Below are 12,821 nucleotides of genomic sequence, written 5' to 3'. Positions count from 1 at the left end.
GGAGTTGCTGCTAGTGTAGTTGTAACCTGAGGAATAGTTGCTGCTGGCATCGTCCGATGTATCAGCATTCTGAAAGACATAATCATCTTTCGTGTAGGGGCAGATATTTTCTTTATCGAAGCATTTAACATCTTTCTGTAGTTGGTAAATCTTTTGTTTTGTCAGGTATTCTTTATGATCATTTATCTCTTGGTTGATTTCGGTAAGACGTAATTTGAAAGAGGTGATGGAGATTCCGTCTCTTAATCTATTCTCAGATAAGGTAATCTGGATCAAGAGCTCATCCGATAACCGTTTGGCTGTATTAATGATCAGAACCAACCAGTCGCGAGTGCACTTCCAGGATATCTGTGACCACTCTTGGCGGAACATGAGATCTTCTAGGAATATCCTAGGTGCTAGTGTGATCAGGAGGCCATTGGGGGCAATATTAGCCCTTAAGTATTCTGTCATTATAGTGCCATGGAGTGCTGTCTTAATCTGAAGTCTCTTAAGTGCCTGTAAATATTTCCAATCATCGTTCCTACTACCAGTAGGTGTGTTGCCATCGTCTGCTAGTAAGGATGGTGCCCTAAGAATCTCTGCCACTGTCTCATCGTCGAAGCTAAGGCCTGGGTTATCAGAGGTTTTGAACTTAATACAACAGTTTTAGTCACCGGAGCCCATTGATCTGCTAGTCACCTTAGACGTAGCAGCCCTGTATACCGATATACCTCAGGACGCCACTTTAACAGATCTTGAACATGCTCTGCAGCACCTTGATCCCTGGCCCTACATCACCCCCATACCTTTCATCTGCGATTGTGCCACCATTGTCCTTAAAGAGAACTTCTTTGCCTTTGATAACAAACTGTACCACCAGATACAAGGTACCAGTATGGGGAGCACCTTCGCGCCGAGTCTGGCCTGTCTCTATATGGCCCATTTCGAAGAGGAACACATCAGAAAACCAACCAACCCTTTTGAGAATATTATCCTACTATGGCGGCATTATATCGATGACATCATAATTTTTTGGAAAGGGGGCGAAGAAGACTGCTTGTCCTTTGTTGATTGGGTGAATACCATCAATCCTTTCCTTAAACTCACAGGCGCTATGTCACGACAGTCAATCGCTTTTCTGGACCTCCTCATCTCCCTTAGAGAAGGTACATTGATGACAACTAAGTATAAAAAACCTACGGATAGGAACAGCCTCCTCCTTTACCAGAGTCATCATCCAAAAGCACTGAGGGATAATCTTCCTGTAGGACAATTTTTACGTTTACGAAGGAACTGTAATACACTTAGTGAATTTGAAATTCAAGCAGATGCCCTCACAAAGAACCTCTCCGTGAAGCAGTATCCCAACAAGATCGTCAAACAGGCTCGCAAAAGGGCTAGGAACAATCATAGAGACGCACTGCTAGAAATAAAAACAAAAACCACAACCAACATTCTCACATGTGTGACTTCATTTACTCCTAATTCAAACAAAATTCAGTAAATTGTGAAAAAACACTGGAAGATACTGGAGACGGGCTCTTTTGACCTAGGTCCTCCCCCGTTGTTTGCGTTCAAACGCACACTAAATTTCAAGGATGTCCTGGTACACACCCGTCCCAAAAACACCATCCGACATCAACCGACATTATGGTCACTACCTCCAGTGATGGGTCATTTCCCATGTGGCTCATGCACAGCCTGTCCACAAACCAAAATATCTAAAGAGCTAGATTTGGGACTCACTAGACATTGGCAGCAAAGAAGCCATACTACCTGCAACTCAAAAAACTGTATATACTTGATCACATGCCCCTGCGGATATAAATATATAGGCATGACAACAAGATCAGTGAAAATCCGCATTGGTGAGCATAAGAGCACAATACGTTGCCAAAGAACCACGACCCGCTTACAAAACCACTTTCTGGAGAATAACCACCCACCAGAGAGTCTTCAATGGACTGTCATAGAGCAGAATCCAGCATGGACACCAACAGCCCTGTTCAGGTCCGAACAACGTTGGGTGTTTAGACTTAAGAGTAACATCAACGGTCTGAACGACGATATACCGCGGAATGATCTATCAACTTAAACTCCCCGCCCACTCAGTCCCAACAACATCTATCTGTGTACCTACACCCCAGACACCTCCTGGTTCATGGATAACCTTGCTATAATCAGTCCTTCTGCCACCCTTGTCCAGACTGATTATTAGCACTGTACAGTACAACACCATTAATCATGCATGTAAGCTTGCCATAACAAACACGTTGAGACAGTACAGAGTACGTACTCCTCTGATATCTCTCAGATATCCATATGTGCGCACTATACTATATGCCCACATGAGTAGTCCCTACTCAGCGATCTTACTGACACATTCTATATCTGCTTTTGGAGTGACGTATCTCACGGCTGGGCTTCACCTTTGAGGTACATTGTGCTTCCACATATTCATACTGATCTACTATACCTACTCGGTCAGTGGCAAAAAAAACGCCCCACCACTCCCCAGCATTTCCATAGCTGACAGAGACACACGCACCTGCTACTGTACAGCCATTAGAACTGCTCTCTAAATCTGGCAACAATACTACTATTGCACCCAACTATTAGGAGGAGGACTCTACTCTTATTATATGTGTGCGTTATCATTACCCTCTAGAACATAACCACAGTTTTTTTCCCTCCATTAAACCCCCTTCCCTCTTTCTGTTTTGTTTTGTGGTGCCGTTTCAGACCCATTCCAACATGGCCGCCACTGTACACGGGCAGCCACCGTACTTGTTACCACTGCCCCCACCCCACACCCTCCCCTGACGTCCATCTCGCGGCGTCGCTCAGCAATAAGGATGCACCCTTTAAAACCGCTTTCCTCCCACCAATAATCTACCGGCGACCCTGGAGGAAGATCAGGTTTCCAGATTGCACCAGAGGGGGGATACGTAAGTTTTTTCGTCCCGCTGCTGCCAACTTTCCCGGAATAAAGGTAACACACGATACACTTGGCTTCCACTGGATTGCACTAGTTGTATTTATGTTCCCTTTCTTCTTTTTTGTCCTCGCTGTACGCGTTTGCTACCCCAAGCAGTTTACCCTTCTCATCCTGACAGTTACCGCCGGAGAAGCCTTTCTCAATAACAGGGAGAGTATGACTGTGTGCTTGTGTTTTCCTCATTACAGATTGCATTACCTTGCGATTCTTAACTACACCACGGGGAGTTAATCCGATTGACATATGGTTTACAATTCAGTCACATCGAGGCTCTCTCACTTTATTTATTATAATTATTTTTAGTAACCTGTCCTTCTTTAAGGTATCACCCCATTTCATATACAATATGTACTTTGTTAAGATGCAAACACCATATCTCTTTTTTATGCTGGTCTCTCTTTCGCCCTCTCTCACACGGGCTATCGCCCTTCTCTCCAACTCAACGCCACCACGGAAGCAGATCGTGTGGCATTTTTTAGATCCCTGGCGAGGTTTCATACGCTAGCACTCCTGCTTGTATTCCCTCCCATGTGTTAGTAATGTCCCATCCCTACCCCCAATAACGGTGACCTGTCCCAATATCTTCCATCTACCCTATCGCAATCACTGTGATTGAGTTTGTTTCATGGACATTATAGCTGTTTTTATATAGATGTCCTACCTCTCTCCCTGTGTTCCATGGACCCAGTGTAACACCCCTTATCACTACACGCATCTGCGTAAGTACCACACCTGGTAATGTTATTTCTCTCCACTGCATGCTCATGTCCTAAAATACACCGAGTGACACATGCAGTGTTAATGTTGCTACACCCCTGTTACATGACCAATATCATGTTGTCTCTTCCCCGTTCCTTCCCCCCCCCCCCTTCTTTCTTTGTCTCCACCAGGTTTCGAGCATGGGACACGAATAAGACGTGCCCACTTATAAGTTACCGTGACACTCACCTGTCATATGGTAGTAAGGGAATATAGAGTGTCTTCCTCCCTGATCCCCTTTTTTCCTTTTTCTCACTAATGTCCTGATGAAGCACTAAGGGATCCGTTTGGGACCACGGGAAGTGCAAAACATGTCGACCACCCACTACTCACCCACCATCTCATTTTAGATTCACATACGGGTTGAGAGCAGCGGGACAACATCTTTTCCTCCCCCTACTCATTTCAGCGCGATCTGCGCCTCCATCCCCGATCTATTTTTAACCTGACCCTGAGGAACCGCGAATAAAACTACAAGGGTACCAACGGGCCATGTTATCTCACCACTTCTCACCCAACCCACATGCACAACTGCGGCTACTCCTAAAAAGATCTCCAACAGAGCGACCTCGAGGAGGGCCTGTGAGGGACTGCAGCGCCACCCCCACGAGGAGCAGTGCCCAATGATGATGCTTTGCACCCGCAAGGGTGTGTGAGGGCACAACGATTACCCGCACAGGAGTACCACTACCCTACTCTACACACACTTTAGAACTTGCCTTTTGGAGACACCCACCACTAGATGCAGTACCGACCTGGACTGCCAGATTTCATACTCTCCTTTCCCTTTAGGAACTGATACCACTTTCAGTGTTTATGCTTAGCTTTTGGAGCATCGGTACAGGACCTCTCTTTAAAAACTGCTCCATGTCCCCCTCTTATATTGTGATTACAATTCTTGTTTGTACCATGTCAAAATCGGCAGTTGGACAAAACGTTAGGCCTTTCTTTAACACTGTTATTTCGTCGTGATTTAGTGGTCTATCTGACAGGTTGATGACTGTATTGTCTTCAATATCCCCTACCATTTGCCTCTCCTGCCTCTGCTCTGTGTTACTCTTGGTGACGCTACCGGTGCTTCTTCCCCTCTTGCCCCTCCTTGTTTTGCCCTTCCTTTTGGTTCTTTGGTTTGTGGAGGGTGGGCTCTTTGTGGGGGTCTTTGTCGTGTTTCTTTGATGACCTGATGCTCGTGAAAAAAAGGGGACTCTGTAGATCTTTCCCCTTCTCTCAGGTTTGTTTTTTGTTCACTTTCTGAAACATCGGGATCTGATCCAGAAGTATCTCTATTGGTGATGTTAAGTGTACCCGGCGCCATTCTTTTCCTTGTTGCATCAAATTTGCGGGCAAATGTCAAAATCCGGCCTGTCCTATAGTCTTGTTCATCTCGCTGGAATTTAGTTTGTTTTCTCTTCCTTATGCCTGCTTCGTAGTCTTTCAATCTCCTCATCATTGCATTTCCCAGGTCTTCACTGGATTTAATATCTTTATCCTTACCAATCATTTCTTCCACTCTTCGGATTTCTGACAGATATTTCTCATGATCGCTCCAGGCATACTTTATGAGAATTTGCACCATCCCCTTTGTTGAATCTGCAGTATAGTTGGCCCATTCTTTCAGGAAAAAAAAATATATATATATATATATATATATTTATATATATGAAAAAAATTCTTCTTCGATTATTTACTGCTCAGTGAACAATTTTCTGTATTGCACAAGGTTATACATTGGCTCCACTGCAATACTTCTGGTCTGCTGGTAGTTCATCCTGCATGCCATGGATTGAATGGAACGCTTATTTTTTAAATTATATAGAAACCTTAGATGCAAACGGTAAAATAAAAGCTGTTGAATAAAAGGCATTGTTTTGCACGCTTTGGGTCCTGAAGGACTCGGGGCGTTTAATCAATTGCCTAGGATGGAGGATTAAGGGGATATAAATGTTTTTGAAAAAGCTATTTCAGACTTTGATCGCTATTTCTCTCCCAAAGTGTGCATCGGTATTTTGAGATATAAGTGTTTCCAGAGAAAACATCTTACAGATGAATCCATTGACAGTTATGTATCTGCTCTTAAAAACTTGTCTCTTGATTGTAAGTTTGGTACTCTACAAGAGGACTTCATTAGAGATCAGGTGGTTATGCATGTCAACAACTCTACTATTCAGGAGAGACTGTGGATTAACGGTGATGCCGATCTTGATAGCATTTTAGCTTTTGTGAGGAAGTCTGAAATGTCGGGCAGAAGTGCAAAACAGGTCAAGGGTGATGTTAGCAGTAGTAATAACTAAACAGTTGCTAAGATTAATGTTAAACATTCAATCAAGGGAGAAGACTTTAACAAGATAAAACAAGTCTACCCTTTTAAAGGTAAAAATGATGATAACAAAGGTAATTGGAGCTGCTATAGATGCAATAGTAAGTCACATCTAGTTAATTATACATTCTGCCCAGCAATTAAACAGAAATGTTCAAATTGCAGTGTCGTTGGACATTTTGCTATAGCTTGAAGAAGAAGAAGAAGTTAAATGTATCGACCAAAGTGATGGCAGTGATGAAGAAGAACGCAATACTGATTGTAGTGATAGTTGTTCCTTTGTACTCAACATTAAGAATTCTGACCCCAACCTTCTCAACATTGTTACTACTCTTGTTAAAAAAAAAAAATCAGTCTGTGATATGACTATAGGAGTCGTGGGCATTCAAATGTACGCTGACCCAGGGTCACCTTATTCTATTGTGAATGAGACTGTGTGGAAATCTCAGTTTACAAAAAGGTTAGGAGGAAATTTAGAAATTCCTGATATCAATCCTAAAGGTTATTCTGGTGAAAGGATTGAGATACTTGGGTTTAGAACTCTAATCTTCAGATACAAAAATCGTCAATGCACTGCTAAATTATATGTTTCTAAAAAGGGACCTTCAGTTCTTAGCTGGTTTGAACAGGGTAAGCTAGATATCATCCTTAATCCTAATAGTTCAGAACCTGTCATGGTTCTTGATGATAAAAATGGCACTGGCAGTATAATGTTGAAAAAATTTCACAGGGTGTTTAGAACTGAATTCGGCAAATTAGTTCATTTCAAACATGAAATACGCTTATGTCCCAAGGTTCATAAAGCACGCAACATCCCCATAGCTGTACCTTAGGAAGTTAAGAAAGAACTTTAAACACTTGTTAAAGAAGGTATTATTGAGAGGATCGAATCCTCTGAGTGGGTTTCACCCATTGTAGTAGCCAGGCGTGCCAATGGCAAGATTAGGCTCTGCATAGATTTGCACCATCTCAACAACAATATTGTGGTTGATCAATTTCCCTTACCCCGTATCTCTGAAATGTTAGCAATTGTTGGTGGTGCCAAGTTCTTCTCTACCATAGATCTATCCGTGGCATACTATCAAATAGAGCTACAGGAAAAAAGCAAAGATTACACCGCATTCATCACCCCTTTCGGGTGTTTTAGATACAATAGAATGCCTTTCGGATTAGCTTCTGCAGCAGCCATTTTTCAACGTGTCATGCAAGATATTTTAAACAATTGCAAAAATGCCATATGTTTTCAAGATGACGTACTAGTTTTTGGGTGTAATGAACGTGAACACATCTCAGCATTGGAAAATGTACTTAGTGTCCTTAGTGACCATGGTTTGACCATAAAACACTCAAAGTGCAAATTTGGAGTGAAATCAGTAATTTATATAGGGCATGAGATATGTGAAGAAGGGATAAAACCAAAAACTGACTTAGCTGAAGCTATAGAGGCTGCGCCCCATCCTAAATCCAAAGATGATGTTAGATCCTTTTTAGGATTAACTGAATTTCATTCAAAGTGTATTCGCAACTTCTCATGTCGTACATTTAACATAAGACAATTAGTGAAGAACAAAAATAAGTTTGTGTGGTCAAATGATTGTGAAACTGAATTTCTTGATATTAAAAAAGCTTTTTGCATTGCTACTGCCCTCTCTGGTTTTGATCCTTCACTCACATGCATCATTACCACAGATGCCAGTTCTAAGGGCTTGGGAGCCGTACTAGTGTAAAGATCTTAATCTGGTAAAGAATGCATCATTGCACATGCTTCCAGAGCGCTAACGCCAGCAGAAGAAAAATATTCAACCATAGAAAGAGAAACCTTGGCATGCGTTTGGGCTCTGGAACACTTTAGAGTGTTTGTTTGGGGTAAAGAATGTTTAATAAGAAGCGACCACAAACCCTTAGTACGCTTACTTACCACGGAAGGCATGTTGAAAGCTGCTGCGCGCATAGCGCGTATGTCTGTGCGTCTCCAAGATTTTGTTTACACTATTGTTTATGTACCCGGTAAAGAAAATGTTACTGCTGACTTTCTGTATAAAATGCCTCTACCTATCAAAGAAGATGATCACAATGAGTGGGACGAATTTCAAATTGCTTTGGTGCATGATGATGGCTCTATGCTTATGGACCAGGCCGTTTGGCGTGAGGAGTTTTCCAAATAAGTTCTATTATAAAAAAGTAGAAAGCTATATTTTGGGTGGGTGGCCCAACAAAAAAAACATCAATCCCGATCTTGGAAGTCATTGGGAAGTTAGAAATGAGTTATCTTGCATAGACAGTGTGCTTAAAAGAGGGGAGCGGGCCGTTCCCCCGAGCAAATTAAGATGTTGTATAGTGTTAGATGGCCACGAAGGTCACAGTGGTATAGTGAGAACCAAGCAAATGGTGAAGAATGGATTTTGATGGCCAGATATGGACATGTTCATCGAACACATTGTGAGAAACTGTATCACATGTGCCAATTCAGATAAGTCCCTCATTACCCTCAAACCCAACATGAGAGACCATATAATTCCTGACAATCCATGGAATACCATTGGACATCATGGGACCTAATTCTAAGTTCATCCTTGTGGGCCATTGATGTTTTCTTCAAATGGCTAGTTCTCAAAATTGTAAGAAAATTGATACTGATGCTGTTTTAACTTTTCTGGATGATTTTTCACTGAAAAGAGGTTACCTGTACACCTCATCACGGACAATGGTGTCCAGTTCTTATCCAATAAGGCCAAAGAATACTTCAAGAGAGTTGGCATAACCCATTGTACCACTTTTTTGTATTACTCCAGTGGTAATGGTGTCATTGAGAGATTTAATAGAGTACTCAAGGGCGCCATACAATCTGCTAGGGTGGACAACGATAAATAGGAATTACACATTTTCAAAACTGTATCGATGTAGAGAACCACCGCCAATGTTATGACTGGCTGCTCTCCTTTTGAGATCATGAGAGGTAGACTACCCAGGACCAAGTACAATCCCTCGTGGTTATCTCCTTCTACATCATCTAACCTAGATTTGGTAGCAGTCAAGGAAAAAATTGCTCAGTCTCATGTCACCAATAAGGAATATCTTGACAAAAAATAGGGTTCAAAACAGAACCCCATTGTCAAGGTTGGCATGCTTGTAAAAGTGAAGAAATTAAAGAAGTCCTCAAAACCTCTGTAAGACTAACCAACAACAGGGTCTGGAATTTGAGAAGAATTGTTATTCTCGAGGCTAACAAAAAAGTGTATCAAAACACTAACGACTGCATGTATGACAAATTAAATACCACTGAATAAAAATCTCTAGACCTCTTAGGTGAGAAGATGTGGTTGAGAGTCATGTGTCTATCCCCGGTATTAGCAATCTTCCCAGCAATATTATATCTACTGAAAATCTTGGCAAATGCTCACGGAAAAAACCTGTTTGCAAGTCTGATTTTGTTTCTTTCATCAGAAACAAACTTGTAAAATATGAAGCTTTAATTTATGTATTTATTTTCCATTAAAGGTGGAAGGTGTGTTACATATGCATGTTCTGTTTTTCCGCGTGCTTGCATGCACGCATATGTTCCTCTATGTTTCCTTTTAAATGCTTTGGCTCATGGCACGATCAGGATGTTCTAGAATAGAGCATTTGATCGGGCCTGAGAGCCAAGGTTGTCAGTTGCCTGAAACCTGCCGGTGCTGGAAGAGTTGTAGCCGGTGGTGCTTCTATTTCCTATGATTAAACCTCCTTCTTGCTACGAATTGCCTTCGTCCTCTACTTGACAGACGGGCAACCAACAGAAAATGCAGGGCTGCCACAAGATGATTAAGTGATTTTCTTAAGTTTACGGTGTCCTCGTGAAAAGTACCTGGTGATAATGTAAAGCACTCCAATATCTTCGGATGGTGTAACATTATCCAGAACTGAACAAAACAAGTAACTGGTGCTAATGTAAAGCGCTCCAATACCTATGGGTGGTGTTGCAGCTAAAACTTACACAACACAAATGTGAGAAGCAGAGTCGAGGGAGGAGGGGATCTGTTCAGCCGAGTTCAGTGGGGCAAGCACTGACCGGCAGGAGGTGGACGGGCAATCAACAGCAAACCCTGGCCACCAAGGGGAGTTTAAGTGATTTGGGCATAATCACAAAATGTGGAACTGAGACAGAGGCTAGGGAGATGATGTGGCATCCTCTTGGGAGAGGATGTAGCGTAAGGGCAACAGCTGCTGTGGAGCTGGAAAATTGGGTTCAAGTTTTGACATTGGCAGTGCTTAATTTATTAAAATTAATTTAGTGGCAGGGCCTTGGTCAGGAGGACACTACAGCTTGCATCATCTGTTGCCTGTGCCAGTGCTGTCCTTGACAGTGACAATAAAACAACTAACCATCACACTCTTACAATTGTGACAGTTCATACTATTCCAGGCCTCCAAGCCTATAAGAATGGCATGGTAGGCAGGTATTGGTCATTGTAAATGTTAATTGAAATCATAAACAGCTGCTGTTGTGCTCATTCCTAAATTAGGTAAACAGTGCCCCATGTTGGAGACTGTCATATGCACCGGTGCTGGCAATTAAGTGCTGGTGCCGAGCACCGGAAACCACTGACTCAAATTAAGCGCACTGCGTCAGCTTAACATTCTTGATTCTGGGCAAGTTACTTAATCTCCCCATGCCTACAAAACTGAATGTGTCATTGTGTGAAGGAACTGGTGCTAATGGAAAGCGCTCCAATTCCTTTGGGCAGTGTTAGCGCTATATGAAACTGCAATAACAAAAAAGCAATGGGAAAAACGGGGTTGGGGTAAATGGGCACCTGTGGACAGCAAAAGGAGGGGACAAGCAGTGACGGGCGGGAGATGGCAGTGGGGAATGGGCAACCAACAAAAAATGCAGGCAGGCATGGGGAGATTATATGATATATGAAGTAATGTCAAGGTGTTGAGTTTATGTCACCTCTGCAGGGAGGAAGGCGACAACTGGGAGGAAACAAGATGGATGGCACTCATAATAAGAAGCGAATAAAAAAATTACATTCAATAAGAAGAACTGCAGCAGAAATCACATGTAGTCGCCAAACATGCTTGCTCACAAAGAAAAAAGTAGGTTGAAAAAAGAGGATGAAGTTTAAAAGGAGTACCTGGGCCAAGCTCCACTGATAAGAACAACACACGAAGAACAACAGGAAATAGCATGTTACAACCAACAGAAACCGAAGAAAACAAAATGGCAAGCACATGAACAAATAAAAAGTGAGGACAGGTGTAAGCCTTTGTTTTTAATTTATATTTGATTACAAAAGATTTCACCCAAAAATAGTGTTTGTTGGTCAGTGAGAGTGCAAAAGCAATGCACAACTCCCTTTATAAAGGTTGATGGGCAATTATTTTACATTAAACTCTTAGCAGTACCCCAGCACTTGTTGACATTGCTTCATCTTAAGGTGGCACATTGGAATCATACTCTCCACTGTCGTTAATGCCTATTTTCATTTGTGCTTTTCGCTGTGCAGAGGCATCAACAATGTTGGATAAATATATTTTCTTTGCACGTTTATTTTTGAAAGACATAATATAGAATTCAGAGAGACATTCTTGAGCCATTGTATTTCTCAAGAAACACCTAGTTAGCTCCAGTATAGAAATTAGCGCTCGTGCCTGAGACATAAACAAACAGTGACCAAAAAGAGTAGATTGTCTGGAATGCTTGAAGACAATACATGATTATCAATCATTAGAAGTTCAGCTACTTGTTTAACACTAGCCCTCTTTATAGTATTAGATTATTGACAATCTCTGAAGGCTAATTGTTGGTTTGAGAATATAGGTGACAGTTCGGAAGTAAAACCCAAGTAGATTTTTTCCCCAAGAAAAGGTAAACACCGTTGCTTGTAACTGAAGACAGTGTAGCAGGGAGCATGGCATGGAAAGAGGTAACGATCCTGTGTTCCAGTTGTGAGATCGCTATGTTAAATATCTGTATAACATATTGACTTTTTTTGATATTGCATTTCTCTTGACCGGGTAGGTTGTATTATTTGTAAAATACACTACCACCCTCAAAGGTATCCTGGCACTCAGCAGGTGTTCATGCCTAGTCCTGTCTATTGTAGTTTGGTTAATTGAAAAGTCTGCAGAATTCAAGAAGAGGGGAGGAGGCTCTGATATGGGGTGCTAGATAATTCCACGCTTTAGGAGTGATGTAAGAGTTTGCCCATCCTCCTGATCTTGTTCTTTGTATGCATGGAATGTATGTCAGAAGGAGTCCGGCGGAGTGGTGGTGTCTGGTTGGTTGGTGGAAGGAGATGTGACTGTTTAGATCGGTGGGACCCAGGTTGTGTAGTGCCTTCAATGAGTGTGTGAGGAGCTTGAAATCAGCCTGTTTGGGTATCAAGAGCTAGTGGAGTTCCCTGAGGTGTGCTGTGATGTGAGTTTCCCTGTGGGAGGTTGAAGATGAGTCTGGCTGCCAAGTTTGGAATGTTTTGTAGTCTTCTGGTGAGTTGCTTGGTGATCCCGGTAAAGGAGGTATTTCTGTAGTCAAACTTGCTGGTGACTATTGCGTGAGTGACAATTTTTCTACTGTTGGTTGGGAGTGATTTTAAGAGATGTCAGCATCTTCAGTGTGTTGAAGCAAGATATTGACTTGCGTGGTTATGTCCAGTTTGTTGATGATTGTCATGCACTCACCTGGTCCCAACTACAGAGACGACACTGGAGTTGATGCTAGACCTTCTAACCCTCCCAGGAAACATGAGATCCAGGGACGAGACTCTTAAATCACACACTGTC

Source organism: Triturus cristatus, chromosome 7 (assembly GCF_964204655.1).
Source record: "Triturus cristatus chromosome 7, aTriCri1.1, whole genome shotgun sequence".
In the NCBI taxonomy this organism is placed as follows: domain Eukaryota; kingdom Metazoa; phylum Chordata; class Amphibia; order Caudata; family Salamandridae; genus Triturus; species Triturus cristatus.
This window is presented reverse-complemented; position numbering follows the sequence as displayed.